The 14,773-nt window shown below is 41.2% G+C and overlaps 1 protein-coding gene and 1 long non-coding RNA gene across 16 annotated transcripts in view; one reads left to right on the top strand and one right to left on the bottom strand.

Moving 5' to 3' along the window:
* LOC149749691 (uncharacterized) overlaps positions 1-1,105 on the top strand; it is a 29,782-nt gene extending 28,677 nt beyond the window's left edge. The window contains exon 3 of the long non-coding RNA XR_016392814.1: positions 950-1,105. This is a non-coding gene — a long non-coding RNA (uncharacterized LOC149749691). The remainder of the gene's footprint in view (positions 1-949) is intronic.
* AFAP1L1 (actin filament associated protein 1 like 1) overlaps positions 1-14,773 on the bottom strand; it is a 72,730-nt gene that overhangs the window by 9,803 nt on the left and 48,154 nt on the right. The window lies entirely within an intron of this gene.

Here is a 14,773-nt window from a genome sequence, read left to right as displayed (position 1 = left end):
ACATAAGATAAAGAGACAGCTACGTGTAACTCATCTACAGAGAACTGAGAACTGTGGCTAAAGTCAGGCATTGCCCATTTTATTACTGAGAAATGGGTGGGGGGAGAGAGGGACCTCATAGTCTACTGTAGGCTCTACACTATGGTGGACAGTAGCTACAAATTATTATGGCAAAAACTTATTGACCATTTACTATATGCTATGCTATTTATATGCATTTGTATTTAATCCTCACAAAACTCACTATTATTAGCTCTACTTTATTGTTGGGAAACTGAGGCACAAAGAGGTTAGGTCTCACTGCTAATTATGGAAGAGCCCAGGTTTGAACTCATGTCTTTCTAACTCCAGGGTCCATGCTATACAATACTACCTTAGCTTGGGCAAGGTCATAGTCCAACCTCTCAGTGAAAGTTTTATTTATATTTTTATGCTACAGACAGCCACACATAGTCGTTTGTAGGTGGGGTGTGGAGCGATTCCCATGGTTTGCTGATAATTGGGGGTCTTGTCTTTCCAGCTCTGTAGGGATTGCAGTGGTCACCCATGACCTATGCAAAAATCAGTTCCTGCTACAACTACCCTACAGTTCAAGCCTCATTATAAATAAAGCATGGAGGACAGAGAAGGGGACGCATGGCTCCCCTTACTTCCCAGTTACACAATGGCATCCCAAGGGAGTTGGCTCTCAGACTTTTGGATTTTATAGACTGGTAAAATAAATAGGGATACCAACAAAGGGTTGTCACCATTATGTTGTATCAGATAAGGACCTTAAAACTACCAATATTATTATTCCCACTATTTTCTATTTATTTTCTGTGTTAAAATAATATTTTAGCATCCTGAGTTGGATACAAATGTACAATAAAGTAGTTGTTTATACTGAATAGCATTAACTTTATGAAAAACTTTATGCACTGTGCTTATTTTTCTCATTTCATTGCAGATGAGTGAAAACTTCCTTAGGGACCAAACCAGCAAGTAGACTCAGCTTTGGGAGCCATCACCCTGGTCCACCTTGATGTGTCAGCACCACAGAGAGCAGCTTACTTCATACGCAATCCTGTAATGCTTGAGTCACTCAAATGGTGGTAAAGAGGCAAACTAGGCAAACTAGATCCTAATAGGTAAGTTTTAAGGAGCTACAATTCTTTGGGTCTTATAGTATTAGTGATAAAACAGAACTGCCCAAGCACCTTCCAGAAAAATCTGGGCCTCCATAATGAAGGAAAAAAGGAATATTTAGTGTCCAAGTTAGTAATGTACATAAATACATAATACATAAATGTTGTAGTATGTATCAGTACTTCATTCCTTTTTATTGGTGAATAATAGTCCAGGTGATGTTAGGGGCAAACCTTCCATTGTGTCTGATGAGAAGTCAGCTATTAATGTTATTGGGATCCTTTGTAAGTGATCAGTTGATTTTCTCTTCTGCTTTCAAGATTTTCTTTTTGTCTTTGGCTTTGGCATTTTGAGCATGATGTGTCTTTCTTGGATCTCTTTGCCTTTATCCTACTGGAACTTCACTGAGCTCCCTGGATATATAAATTAATGATTTCAATAAATTTGGCAACTTTTCAGCCATTATTTCTTTTAATATTTTTTATGCTCCTTTCTCTTTCTTTTCTCCTTCTAATGCTCCCTTTACGCATATGTTAGTGCACTTAATGGTGCCTCATATTTCTTTGAGGCTCTGTTCATTTTTCTTTGTTCTCTTTTCTCTCTCTTATTTGGAATGCATAATCTCTGTCGATCTATCTTCAGGTTTACTGATCCTTTTGCCAGTTCAAATGTACCCTTGAGCCATTTGATAGGACATTGTCATCTTCCTTTCCTTTCCTTTTTTTTAAACTAAAGTTCATCAGATTTACTTAGATTTTACCTAATGTCCTTTTTCTGTTGCAGAGCTACTACATTACATTTAGTCATTGTATTTCCTTAGGCTCTTCTTGGCGGTGACATTTCTCAGATTTTTTTTTCTCTCAGTTTTATTGAAATCATAATTGACATATAGCACTGTGTAAGTTTAAGGTGTACTGCATAATGATTTGACCTACATACATCATAAAATGATTATCACAGTAAGTTTAGTGAACATCCATTATCTTGTATACATGCAAAATTAAAGAAATAGAAAAAAATTTTTTCCTTGTGATAAGAACTCGTAGAATTTACTCTTTTCACTTTCATATATTATGTACAACAGTGTTAATTATATTTGTCATGTTGTGTATTGCATCCCTGGTATTTATCTTGTAACTGGAAGATTGTACCCTTTGACTACCTTCATCCAGTTTCCCTCTCTGTAGCCCCTGCCTCTGGTAACCACAAATCTGATCTCTCTTCCTATAAGTTTGTTTTTGAACTGTATTTGACCTACCATATTATATGTTAGTTCCTGGTATACCTCATAGTGATTTGATATTTCTGTACATTTAAAAATGATTGTCATGGGTTTCCCTGGTGGCGCAGTGGTTGAGACTCTGCCTGCCGATGCAGGGGACACGGGTTCGTGCCCCGGTCTGGGAAGATCCCACATGCCGCAGAGCGGCTGGGCCCATGAGCCATGGCCGCTGAGCCTGCGTGTCCGGAGCCTGTGCTCCGCAACGGGAGAGGCTACGACAGTGAGAGGCCCGCGTACCGCAAAAAAAAAAAAAAAAAAAAAAAAAGATCGCCATGATAAGTATAGTTACTATCTGTCACCATACAAAGATATTATATAATTATTGACTGTATTTCCTGCACTCATTTCATACCCATGGGTCATTTATTTTATAGCAGGAAGTTTGTGCCTCTTAATCTCCCTCATCTTTCTCCTCCCCCCATTTTCCTCCCCTTTGACAACCACCTGTTTGTTCTCTGTATCTCTGACTCTGTTTCTGTTATGTTTGTTTGTTTTGTTTTTTATATTCCACATACAAGTGAAATCATATGTATTTGTCTTTCTCTCTCTTATTTCACTTAGCATAATACCCTCTAAGGCCATCCATGTTGTTGCAGATGGCAGATTTCATTCTTTTTAATGGCTGAGTAATATTCCACAGTATATATATATGTCATATCTTTTTATCCATTCATTTTTGTTTGTTTGTTTTTAAATTTTATTGGGGTATATTTGATTTACAATGTTGTATTAGTTTCAGGTGTATGGCAAAGTCATTCAGTTATACATATACATATATTAATTCTTTTTCAGATTCTTTTCTCATATAGATTATCACAGAATATTGAGTAGAGTTCCCTGTGCTGTACAGTAGGTCCTTGTTGGTTATCTGTCTTATATATAATAGTGTGTCTATGTTAATCCCAAGCTCCTGATTCCCCCCCACCTCGCCCACCACATTTTCCCTTTGGTAACCATAAGTTTGCTTTTTGTTATCTGTAAGTCTGTTTCTGTTTTGTAGATAAGTTCATTTGTATCATTTTTTAAAAATTAGATTCCACATATGAGTGATATCATATGATATTTGTCTTTCTCTGTCTGACTTAATTCACCCAGTATGATAATCTCTAGATCCATCCATGTTGCTGCAAATGGCATTATTTCATTCTTTTTTATGGCCGAGTAATATTCCATTGTGTATATGTACTGCATCTTTTGTATCCATTCCTCTGTCAGTGGACATTTAGGTTGCTTCCATGTCTTGGCTGTTGTAAATAGTGCTGCACTGAACATTGGGGTGCATGTATCTTTTTTTTTTTTTTTTTTTTTTTGCTGTACACGGGCCTCTCACTGCTATGGCTTCTCCCGTTGCGGAGCACAGGCTCCAGACGCGCAGGCTCAGCAGCCATGGCTCATGGGCCCAGCCGCTTCGCGGCATGTGGGATCTTCCCGGACTGGGGCATGAACCCGCGTCCCCTGCTTCGGCAGGCGGACTCTCAACCACTGCGCCACCAGGGAAGCCCCATGTATCTTTTTGAATTATGGTTTTCTCCAGATATATACCCAGGAGTGGGATTGCTGGATTACATGGTAGTTCTATATGTCATTTTTTAAGGAAACTCCATACTGTTCTTCATAGTGGCTGTACCAATTTACATTCCCCTCAACAGTGTACGAGGGTTCCCTTTTCTCCACACCCTCTCCAGCATTTATTGTTTGTAGACATTTTGATGATGGCCATTCTGACCGGTGTGAGGTGATACCTCATTGTAGTTTTGATTTGCATTTCTCTAATAATTAGCGAGGTTGAGCATAATTTCATGTGCCTCTTGGCCACCTGTATATCTTCTTTGGAGAAATGTCTCTTTAGGTCATTTTGCCCATTTTTTAAAAAACATTTTTATTGGAGTATAATTGATTTACATTGTTGTGTTAGTTGATGCTCTATAACAAAGTGAATCAGCTGTACATATACATATATCCCCATATCTCCTCCCTCTTGTGTCTCCCTCTCACCCTCCCTATCCCACCCTCCCTATCCCACCCCTCTAGGTGGTCACAAAGCACCGAGCTGATCTCCCTGTGCCATGTGGCTGCTTCCCACTAGCTATCTATTTTACATTTGGTAGTGTATATATGTCAATGCCACTCTCTCACTTCATCTCAGCTTACCCTTCTCCCTCCCCATGTCCTCAAGTCCATTCTCTATGTCTGCATCTTTATTCCTGTCCTGCCCCTAGGTTCTTCAGAGCCATTTTTTTTTTTTAGATTCCATATATATATGTGTTAGCATATGGTATTTTTCTCTTTCTGACTTACTTCACTCTGTATGACAGACTCTAGGTCCATCCACCTCACTATAAATAACTCAATTTTGTTTCTTTTTATGGCTGAGTAATATTCCATTGTGTATATGTGCCACATCTTCTTTATCCATTCATATGTTGATGGACACTTAGGTTGCTTCAGTGTCCTGGCTATTGTAAATAGTGCTGCAATGAACATTGTGGTACATGACTCTTTGTGGGAGTCATGGGGGATTGCTGGATCATATGGTAATTCCATTTTTAGTTTTTTAAGGACCCTCCATACTGTTCTCCATAGTGGCTGTATCAATTTACATTCCCACCAACAGTGCAAGAGGGTTCCCTTTTCTCCACACCCTCTCCAGCATTTATTGTTTGTAGATTTTTTGATGATGGCCATTCTGGCCACACCAGGTGACTGGTGTGAGGTGATAACTCATTGTAGTTTTGATTTGCATTTCTCTAATGATTAGTGATGTTGAGCATCCTTTCATGTGTTTGTTGGCAATCTGTATATCTTCTCTGGAGAAATGTCTATTTAGGCCTTCTGCCCATTTTTGGATAGGGTTGTTTGTTTTTTTGATATTGAGCCGCATGAGCTGTTTGTAAATTTTGGAGACTAATCCCTTGTTGGTCACATTGTTTGCAAATATTTTCTCCCACTCTGTGGGTTGTCTTTTTGTTTTGTTTATGGTTTCCTTTGCTGTGCAAAAGCTTTTAAGTTTATTTAAGTCCCATTTGTTTATTTTTGTTTTTATTTTCATTACTCTAGGAGGTGGATCCAAAAAGACATTGCTGCGATTTATGTCATAGAGTGTTCTGCCTATGTTTTCCTCTAAGAGTTTTGTAGTATCTAGTCTTACATTTAGGTCTTTAATCCAATTTGAGTTTAATTTTGTGTGTGTTGTTAAAGAATGTTCTAATTTCATTTTTTTACATGTAGCTGTGCAGTTTTCCCAGCACCATTTATTGAAGAGACCGTCTTTCCTCCATTTTATAGTCTTGCTTCCTTTGTCATAGATTAGTTGGCCATAGATGCGTGGGATTATTTCTGGGCTTTCTACCCTGTTCCATTAATCTATATTTCTGTTTTTCTGCCAGTACCATACCGTTTTGATGACTGTAGCTTTGTAGCATAGTCTGAAGTCAGGGAGTGTGAGTCCTCCAGGTCTGTTTTTCTAGCTCGGTTTTGGCTATTCGGGGTCTTTTGTGTTTCCATACTAATTAAAAAATTTTTTTCTAGTTCTGTGAAAAATGCCATTGGTAATTTGATAGGGATTGCATTGAGTCTGTAGATTGCCTTGGGTAATATAGTCATTTTGACATTATTGATTCTTTGAATCCAAGAACATGGTATATCTTTCCAACTGTTTGTGTCATCTTTGAGTTCTTTCATCAGCATCTCATAGTTTTCAGAGTATAGGTCTTTTGTCTCCTTAGGTAGGTTTATTCCTAGTTATTTTATTCTTTTTGATGTGATGGTAAATGGGATCGTTTCCTTAATTTCTCTTTCTGATCTTTCATTGTTAGTGTATAGAAACGCAAGTGATTTCTGTGTATTAATTTTGTATCCTGCAACTTTACCAAATTCACTGATGAGCTCTAGTAGTTTTCTGGTAGCGTCTTTAGGATTCTCTGTGTATAGTATCATGTCATCTGCAAACAGTGACAGCTTTACTTATTCTTTTCCAACTTGGATTCCTTTTATTTCTTTTTCTTCTCTGATTGCTGTGGCTAGGACTTCCAAAACTATGTTGAAGAAAAGTGGCGAGAGTGGACATCCTTGCCTTGTTCCTGATCTTAGAGGGAATGCTTTCAGCTTTTCACCATTGAGGGTGATGTTAGCTGTGGGCTTGTCATATATGGCCTTTATTATGTTGAGGTAAGTTCCCTCTACGCCTACTTTCTGGAGGGTGTTTATCATAAATGGGTGTTGGATTTTTGTCAAAAGCTCTTTCTGCATCTGTTGAGATGATCATATGGTTTTTATTCTTCAGTTTGTTAATGTGGTGTATCACATTGATTGACTTGTGGATATTGAAGAACGCTTGCATGCCTGCGATAAATTCCACTTGATCATGGTGTATGATCCTTTTTTTTAAAAAAATAAATTTATTTATCTTTTTATTTTTGGCTGTGTTGGGTCTTCATTGCTGCACACGGGCCCTCTCCAGTTATGGCGAGCAGGGGCTTGTGGCCTCTCTTGTTGAGGAGCACGGGCTCCAGGTGTGCAGGCTTCATTAGTTGTGGCATGTGGGCTCAGTAGTTGTGGCTTGCGGGTTCTAGAGTGTAGGCTCAGTAGTTGTGGCACATGGGCTTAGTTGCTGCACGGCATGTGGGATCTTCCCAGACCAAGGCTCAAACCCATGTCCCCTGCATTGGCAGGCGGATTCTTAACCACTGCACCACCAGGAAAGTCCAGATCATGGTGTATGATCCTTTTAATCTATTGTTGAATTCGGTTTGCCAGTTTTGTTGAGTATTTTTGCGTCTCGGTTCATCAGTGGTATTAGCCTGTAATTTTCTTTTTTTTGTGGTATCTTTGTGTGGTTTTGGTATCAGGGTGATGGTGGCCTCATAGAATGAGCTTGGGAGTGTTCCTTCCTCCGCAATTTTTGGGAATAGTTTTAGAAGGATAGGTGGTAACTCTTCTCTAAATGTTTGATAGAATTCACCTGTAAAGCCTGGTCCTGGGCTTTTGTTTGTTGTATGTTTTTAAATCACAGGTTCGATTTCAATACTTGTGATTGGTCTGTTCATATTTTCTACTTCTTCCTGGTTCAGTCTTGGAAGGTTATATCTTTCTAAGAATTTGTCCATTTCTTCTAGGTTGTCCATTTTATTGGCATGTAGTTGTTTTTGGTAGTCTTTTATGGTCCTTTGTATTTCTGTTGTGTCAGTTGTAACTTCTTTTTCATTTCTAATTTTATTGGTTTGAGTCTTCTCCCTTTTTTTCTTGTTGAGTCTGGCTAAAGCTTTATCGATTTTGTTTATCTTTTTTTTTGGCTGCACCACGCAGCTTGTGGGACCTTAGTTTCCCAATCAGGGATCAAAGTCAGGCCACGGCAGTGAAAGCACTGAGTGCTAACCACTGGACTGCCAGGGAATTCCCAATATTTTTTCTTTGTCTTTAATTTTTGTCAGTTTGATTAATATGTGTCTTAGCATGTTCCTCCTTGAGTTTATCTTGTATGGGAGTCTCTGTGCTTCTTGGACTTAGTGGGTTGTTCCTTTCTCACTTTAGGTAAGTTTTCAGCTATAATCTCTTCAATTATTTCCTCAGGCCCTTTCTCTCTCTCTTCTCTTTCTGGGGCCCCTGTAATGTGAATGTTCATGCGTTTAATGTTGTCCCAGAGATCTCTGAGACTGTCCTCATTCCTTTTCATTCTTTTTTCTTTATTTTGTTCCACAGCAGTGATTTCCACCATTCTGTCTCCCAGCTCACTTATTTGTTCTTCTGCCTCAATTATTCTGCTATTGATTCCTTCTACTGTATTTTTCATTCCAGTTATTGTATTGTTTATCTCTGTTTGTCCATTATTTTTTATTTTTATTTTTTTAAATATTTATTTATGTATTTGGTTGCACAGGGTCTTAGTTGTGGCAGGTGGGCTCCTTAGTTGTGGCATGCAGGCTCCTTAGTTGTGGCATGTGAACTCTTAGTTGCTGCATGCATGTGGGATCTAGTTCCCTGACCAGGGATTGAACCCGGGCCCCCTGCATTGGGAGCATGGAGTCTTATCCACTGTGCCACCAGGGAAGTCCCTGTTTGTTCTTTAAATTTCTAGCTCTTTGTTGAACATCTCTTGTATCTTCTCAGTCTGTGCCTCCATTCTTTTTCTGAGATCTTGGATTATCTTTACTATCATTACTTTAAATTCTTTTTCAGATAGGTTGCCTATCTCCACTTCACTTAGTTTTTCTTCTTTTTTTAAAAATATTTATTATTTATTTATTCATTTATTGGCTGCGTTGGGTCTTAGCGGTGGCACGTGGGATCTTTTGTTGCAGCTCACAGGCTTCTTTCTAGTTGTGGCACACAGGCTTCTCTCTAGTTGTGGTGCACAGGCTCCAGAGTGTGTGGGCTCTGTAGTTGCGACACATGGGCTCTCTTGTTGTGGCATGAGGGCTTAGTTGCCCTGCAGCATGTAGGATCTTAGCTCCCCAACCAGGGATCAAACTGGCATCCCCTGCGTTGCAACATGGATTCTTAACCACTGGACCCCCAGGGAAGTCCCTCTTTTGGGTTTTTATCTTGCTCCTTTGTCTGGAACATATTTCTCTGCCATCTCATTTTTTTCTGACTTTCTGGGTTTGTGGTCTCCTTTCCACTAGCTGCAGGAGCATAGATCCTCTTGCTTCTGGTGTCTGCCTGTGGCCGGTGACCTGGGTCCTGAGGCTTGTACAGGCTTCCTGGTGGGAGGGACTGGTTCCTGCCCACTTGTTGGTGGAGATGGGTCTTGTCCCTCTGGTGGGCATGGCCATGTCAAGGGATGTGTTTAGAGGTGGCTGTGAGCTCAGTATGGCTTTAGGCAGCCTGTGTGCTGATGGGTGTTCCTATCCTGCTGTGTGCTGTGTTCCTATCCTGCTGGTTGTTTGGGCTGAGGCATTCCAGCACTGGAGCCTGTAGGCTGTTAGGTAGGGCCAGGTCTTGATGCTAAAATGGCGACCTCTGGGAGGGCTCAAGCCAAAATATTCTCTGGGTCCTCTGCCACCAGTGTCCTTGCGCCCTCATTGATCTACAGCCGACCCCTGCCTCCCCGGGAGACCCTCCAACACTCGTAGGTAGGTCCAGCCGCAGCTCTTATGGAGTTACTGCTTTGTTCTTTGTCCCAGTGTATGAGAAACCTTGTGTGTGCTCTCCAAGAGTGGAGTCTCTGTTTCCCCCAGTCCTGTGGCACTCCAGCACTCAAGCCCCGCTGGCCTTCAAAGCCAAATGCTCTGGGGATTCCTCCTCCCGATGCCAGACCCTCAGGCTGGGGAGGCAGACGTGGGGCTCACGACTCTCACTCTTGTGGGAGAACCTCTGCGATATAAATATCATCCAGTTTGTGGGTCGCCCACCTGGTGGGTATGGGATTTGATTATGTCCTGAAAGCGCCACTCCTACCATCTCACTGTGGCTTCTTCTTTGTCTTTGGATGTAAAATATGTTTTTTGATAGGTTCCAGTCTTTTTTGTTGATGGTTGTTCAGCAGTTAGTTGTGATTTTGGTGTTTTTGTGAGAGGAGGTGAGCTCAAGTCCCTCTACTCCGCACTCTTTTCCGGAATCGAGGGGCTGCTTTTAGTTTGTATGGTTGCTGCCTCTTTCCTCAGCATGTGCTGGCAGTTATCACTTTGATATGGTTGGTGTGTGCAGGTACCGTGGCCTTCGCACTCTCCTGGGATAGCGGGGGCAGGTCTCTTACAGGCTGCTGTCCATGCATTCCCAGGACAGTGGGGGCAGGGCTTGGCATCTGCTCATAGGTCTCCTAGGGGCGGCTGTTATCTGTGTGCTCCAGGGACAGTGGGGGCAGCTCTTGGCGCCTGCTTATGGGTCTCCTAGGGGTGGCTGCTATCCATGCATTCCTGGGACAATGGGGGCAGGGCTTCTATCCATTCATTTTTGATGGGCATTTAAGTTCCTTCCATATCTTGGTTGTTGTAAATAATGCTGCAATAAACATAGGAGTGCATATATCTTTTCTAATTGGTGTTTTCATTTTCTTTGGATACATACTCAGAAGTGGAATTGCTGGATCATATGTCAGTTCTATTTTTAATCTTTTGAGGAACCTCCATACTGTTTTCCATAGGGGCTGCACCAATTTGCATTCCCATCAACAGTGCACAAGAGTTCCCTTTTCTCCATATCCTCACCAACACTTATTATTTATTGTCTTTTTGATAATAGCAATTCTGACAGGTGTGAGGTGATATCTCATTGTGATTTTGAGTTGTATTTCCCTGATGATTGGTGATGTTGAGCATCTTTTCATGTGCCTTTTGGCCATCTGTATGACTTCTTTGGAAAAATGTCTATAGTCCTATACCTATTTTTTAATTAGATTGTTTATTTTTTTGATGTTGAATTGTATGAGTTCTTTGTATATTTTGTATATTAATCTGTTATTGGATATACTATTTGCAAATATTTTATCTTATTCAGTCAGTGGCCTTTTTGTTTTGTTGATAGTTTCCTTCACTGTGCAAAAGCTTTTTAGTTTGATGTAGTCCTGTTTGTTTATTTTTGCTTTTGTTTCCCTCACCTAAGGAGACCTATCCAAAAATATTGCTAAGACCAATGTCAAAGAGTGAGTGCTTATGTTTTCATCTAGAAGTTTTATGGTTTTAGGTCTTACATTTAAGTCTTTAATGCATTTTGAGTTTATTTTTGTATATGGTTTGAGAAAGTAGTCCAGTTTGATTCTTTCACATATGATTTTCAAGTTTTCCCGACACTGTTTATTGAAGACACTGTCTTTTCCCCATTGTATTTCCTTCTCTCCTTTGCCATAGATTAATTGCCCATATAAATGTGGGTTCATTTCTAGGCTCTCTGTTCTGTTTCGTTGATCTCTATGTCTGTTTTTGTGCCATTCCCATGCTGTTTTGATTGCTGTAGCTTTATAGTATAGTTTGAAATCAGATAGCATGATATCTCCAGCTTTGTTGTTCTTCCTCAAGATTGTTTTGGTTCTTTGGCATCTTTGTGTTTTCATACAAATTTTAGAATTATTTTTTCTAGTTCTGTGAAAAATGCAATTGGTATTTTAATAGGGATTGCATTGAATCTGTAGATTGTCTTAGGTAATATGGTCATTTTAACAAAATTAATTCTTCTAATCCATGAGCCTGGTATATCTTTTCATCTCTTTGTGTTGTCTTCAGTTTCTTTCAACAGTGTCTTATAGTTTTCTGAGTATAGGTCTTTATCTCCTTAATTAGATTTATTCTGGGAGATCCCTGCTGGTCTAGTGGTTAGGATTCTTGGCTTTCACTGCTGCAGCCTGGGTTCAATCCCTGGTTGGGGAACTGAGATCCCACAAACCACATGGTATGGCCAAAAAAACCCCTCAAAAAACCTATCTAAGTTTAAAAAAAGAGATTTATTCCTAGGTATTTTATTCTTTTTAAATGTGATTGTAAATGGGATTTTTATTCTTAATTTCTCTCTCGGATAGTTCTATGTTCGCGTATAGAAGTGCAACAGATTCCTCTATATTAATTTTGTATCTTGCAACTTTACCAAATTCACTGATGTGCTCTAGAAGTGTTTTGGTGGTGTCTTGTTATCTGCAAACAGTGACAGTTTTACTTTGTACTCTCCAATTTCTTCCTTTACTTCTTTTTTTGTTAATAAATTTATTTATTTTTGGCTGCGTTGGGTCTTTGTTGCTGTGCACGGGCTTTCTCTAGTTGCGGCGAGAGGGGACTACTCTTTGTTGTGGTGCGTGGGCTTCTCATTGTGGTGGCTTCTCTTGTTGTGGAGCACAGGCTCTAGGAGCATGGGCTTCAGTAGTTGTAGCACGTGGGCTCAGTAGTTGTGGCTTGCAGGCTCTAGAGCACAGGCTCAGTAGTTGTGGCGCACAGGCTTAGTTGCTCCATGGCATGTGGGATCTTCCTGGACCAGGGCTCAAACCTGTGTCCCCTGCATTGGCAGGCAGATTCTTAACCACTGTGCCACCAGGGAAGCCCCCTTTACTTCTTTAAGCATGGTTTCCGTTAGTTATTTGAACATATTTACAAAGGACGCTTTGAAATCTTTGTTAAATTCCACATGTGGGTTCTCTCATAGACAGTTTCTGTTGCCTGCCTTTTTCCCTCTGTATGGGTCACACTTTCCTGTTTCTTTGCATGTTTCATAATTTTTTTTGAAAATTGGACATTTTATATAATATATTGTAGCATCTCTAGGTATACTGACCCCTACCCCGAACCTGATTGTTTATTTGTTTTGTGACTTAGTTGGCTCTTTTAGTGAAGTACATTTCTCCCTGCAGCATGAAGCCTCTGATGTTGATCCTGAATGGGTACAGCCTTAGGGATCACACCCAGCTGTTAGGCTCCACTAATTTTCAGCTGATTGCTCTATTTTTTAAAAAATATTTATTTATTTATTTAATTTATTTATTTTCCTTTTTTTTTTTTTTTTTTGCTGCATCAGGTCTTAGTTGCAGCACATGGGGTCTTCGTTGAGGCATGTGGGATCTTTTTGTTACAGTGAGCGGTCTCTTTGTTGTGGTGCTCGGGCTTCTCTCTAGTTGTGGTGTGCGGGTTTTCTCTCTCTAGTTATGGCGTGAGGGTTCCAGAGTGCGTGGGCTCTGTAGTTTGCGGCATGTGGGCTCTCTTGTTGAGGCATGCGAGCTCAATAATTGTGGTGCACGGGCTTAGTTGCCCTGCGGCATGTGGAAACTTAGTTCACCGACCAGGGATCGAACCCACATCCCCTGCATTGGGAGGAGGATTCTTTACCACTGGACCACCAGGGAAGTCCCTGCTTTATTGTTTTTGACAATGCTCTGTATCATCATTTGCTCCACACTCTGTTTCCACTAAAGTCAGTTCTTTTGAAGGGGAGCTTTGGAGTTTACTGTTTTTATGACCTGCCTTTCACCTTGGGCAAAATCTCTGAGTCACTCTTCTGAATCTAGGGGTGGGAACAGTGGCCTGCTTCTCTTAGAGTGACATCTCTGTTTTGTGAGCAGGGTGCTGGGTAGGGACTGTAACCTCTGGTCTTCTTAGCTTTCCTCTCCTAGTGTGGAACCCCTGCATTATGAGTGAGCTGGGGTGAGGGCAGTCAGGGCCCCCACATCTTTGGCCTGCCCAACCTGCAGTAGAGCCTCTGCTCTATGAGTGGGGTCTGGGTAGAGAAAGGGAGCACCCTACTTCTGGGCTGCACTCACTTGGGATCTAGTGTCTGTAGCACATAGCTAGGGGTGATGAGAAATGCTCGTTACCTGCTCTTATTGGGGAGATACTGCAGCTCTTGACTGGGAGCTAGAGGAGAGAGAGCCTCGTTTTCTTATCCACATCTGGAGATTTTGTTACACTGAGCTGGGAAAAGGGTAAAGGAGAAGGTGGTGGCTCAGATGCCACAAACTCTCACTGTTTTTACTGAGATTTAGTAAATTTTCTAGAATAAATCTTCATTTGTCATATGCCCTTAGGACAATTTCTAGAGACTTCAGATGATTGATTTAGCAATCTTTTTTTAAAAATTAATTAATTAATTAATTTATGGCAGTGTTGGGTCTTCGTTGCTGCACGAGGGCTTTCTCTAGTTGCGGCGAGCGGGGGCTGCTCTTCCTTGCAGTGCGTGGGCTTCATATTTTGGTGGCTTCTCTTGTTGCAGAGCACGGGCTCTAGGCATGCGGGCTTCAGTAGTTGTGGCACGTGGGCTCAGTAGTTGTGGCTCACGGGCTCTAGAGTGCAGGCTCAGTAGCTGTGGTGCACGGGCTTAGTTGCTCCGTGGCATGTGGGATCTTCCCAGACCAGGGCTTGAACCAGTGTTCCCTGCATTGGCAGGCAGATTCTTAACCACTGCATCACCAGGAAAGCCCTGATTTAGCAATCTTTACCAGTTTTGGTTGTTTTCTGGGGAAAGGGTCTGTGGAGCTTCTCATGGCACCATTTTTCTCAGTAATGCCCTCAGTTCCCATGATTTTTGTTTTCTCATATTTGTGGCCTTTTGCAGTCCCTTCCCACACTAGATAGGCTAACCTGTGTAACCATTAGGATATGGCAGAAATTATCACAAAAGCTAGTTCACAAAAACATTGCAGCTTCTACCCTGTACCTCCTTCCTGGGTCACTTGCTCTGGGGGAAGCCAGCTGTCTTGTCATGAGGACAAGCAGCCCAATGGTGGGGTCCTCCTGGCAAGCAACTGAGGCCTCCTTCCAAAAGCCAGCCCAAACTTGCCAGGCATACAAATCAACCATCTTGGGAGCAGATCCTCCAGCGTGTCAAGCCTTCAGATGACTTCAAATGACCAGCTGACGTCTTGACTGTGACCTCACAAGAGACCCCAATCCAGAACTACCTAACTAAGCTGCCCCGGGATTCCTGACCCACAGAACACTGACATAACACACACTT

Source organism: Delphinapterus leucas, chromosome 3, assembly GCF_059928025.1.
Source record: "Delphinapterus leucas isolate spDelLeu-1000000601 "Yukka" chromosome 3, BTC_Dleu_Yukka2, whole genome shotgun sequence".
Classification (NCBI taxonomy): Eukaryota; Metazoa; Chordata; class Mammalia; order Artiodactyla; family Monodontidae; genus Delphinapterus; species Delphinapterus leucas.
This window is presented reverse-complemented; position numbering and strand designations above follow the sequence as displayed.